General features: G+C 40.1%; 1 protein-coding gene across 1 annotated transcript in view; it reads right to left on the bottom strand.

Annotated features, from left to right (window-relative positions):
* Positions 1-276: 276 nt before the first annotated feature.
* Jph1 (junctophilin 1) overlaps positions 277-1,415 on the bottom strand; it is an 85,330-nt gene continuing 84,191 nt past the window's right edge. Inside the window, exon 6 of the mRNA XM_028769614.1 lies at positions 277-551. The gene's annotated coding sequence lies outside the window, so the exon portion shown is untranslated. The remainder of the gene's footprint in view (positions 552-1,415) is intronic.

The following is a 1,415-nucleotide window of genomic DNA, read 5'->3' as shown; positions in this document are numbered from 1 at the left end:
CTCCAAGTGCTGAGATTACAGGAGATAAAGCTGTTTCTAAAATGTCATTGGTAGTTCTTTGGTCTTTTATCAACTTTAGAAGGAGCTATTTGCCCATTAGGCACTTGCTGTACTAGTTAGATGCAGTTACCCAACACCCATAGAAAATGAGAAAATTAGATGACTTTTGACCTCTCTTCCCACTGTGTTTGCCTTTACTGCTCAGGATGGTGAAACCTGTATTATATTGTTTTTCTTTTACCATATACCATAAATGATAAAGTTGTAACATATACAGTCCTGAAATAGGACTTTATTGCTTTTATCTGGAGAAAATATCATGGATTTTACTGAATGCTCAATATTTTTCACATTTTTATGAGTTTGCCTGAGACAGTCACTATGGAAATCATCACGACAGTTACTTAAAAGATGAAAACTGATCTGCTGTGGGATCCAGCTATACCACACTTGGGGATGTGCCCAAGGGACACTTTATCCTACCACAGGAACACTTGCTCTACCATGTTCACTGCTGCTCTATTCATGATGGCCAAACTTTGGAAATGGCCCTGATGTCCCTCAACAGAAGAAAAGATAAAGAAAATGTGATAGATTTACAGAATTGCGTATTATTCAGTCATTTAAAAAATATGACACCATAAAATTTGTAGGCAAATAGATGGAACTAGAAAAAAATCATCCTAAGTTAGGTGTCTTGGACCCAGAAAGTCAAACATGGTATGTATTTGCTTATATGTGGATATTAGCTGTTAAGTCAATGATAACCAAACTATAATATATAGAACCACAGAGGTTAGGTATTAGAGTAAAAAAACTAGAGGGTACAGATAGATCTTGGTAGGAAAGAGAAATAGAATACATAGTTATGGATGGATGAGTGAGAGTTGGAACAGAAGGGTTAAGTGGAGAGGGGACAGGGAGTTGTGGGAGGGAATACAAGTAGGAACAGCTAAAAATTCAGGGGCATTTGAGGAATAGTATGGAAGCTACAGCAGAAACCTCCTAAAATATACATATAAAAGGCAATCTAAATGAAATTGCCAAATAATGGTGGAGACAGAGTCACAACTGTATCTCTTGTTCTCACAGCCTCCAGTGATGTGACTGGGTTATACCTAATTGAGTTGTTGGTTAAAGGAGTCCCATGGGAACTCCCAAACAGACTGTTGCCAAGAATACAAGTTGCTCTCCACAAGCTGACAGCAAGGCCCCATCACTGAAGACAATACTCACACAACTTGTTGAACATAGAGACGTTGAGCTGGTACCAACATATACTCTTCAATCCTATGTTCTAGTGTCTCTGGTACAGGAGCATACTCTTCACTCTACCAAAACCAAAGAGCAGAGCAGGGCAAGGCAGGGCAGGGCAGGGCAGGGCAGGGCAGGGCAGGGCAGGGCAGGGCAGGGCA

The sequence above is a fragment of the Grammomys surdaster genome, unplaced genomic scaffold (assembly GCF_004785775.1).
Source record: "Grammomys surdaster isolate TR1022 unplaced genomic scaffold, NIH_TR_1.0 64, whole genome shotgun sequence".
In the NCBI taxonomy this organism is placed as follows: Eukaryota; Metazoa; Chordata; class Mammalia; order Rodentia; family Muridae; genus Grammomys; species Grammomys surdaster.
Note: the sequence above shows the minus strand (reverse complement) of the source record. Positions and strands in the feature narration are given on the sequence as shown.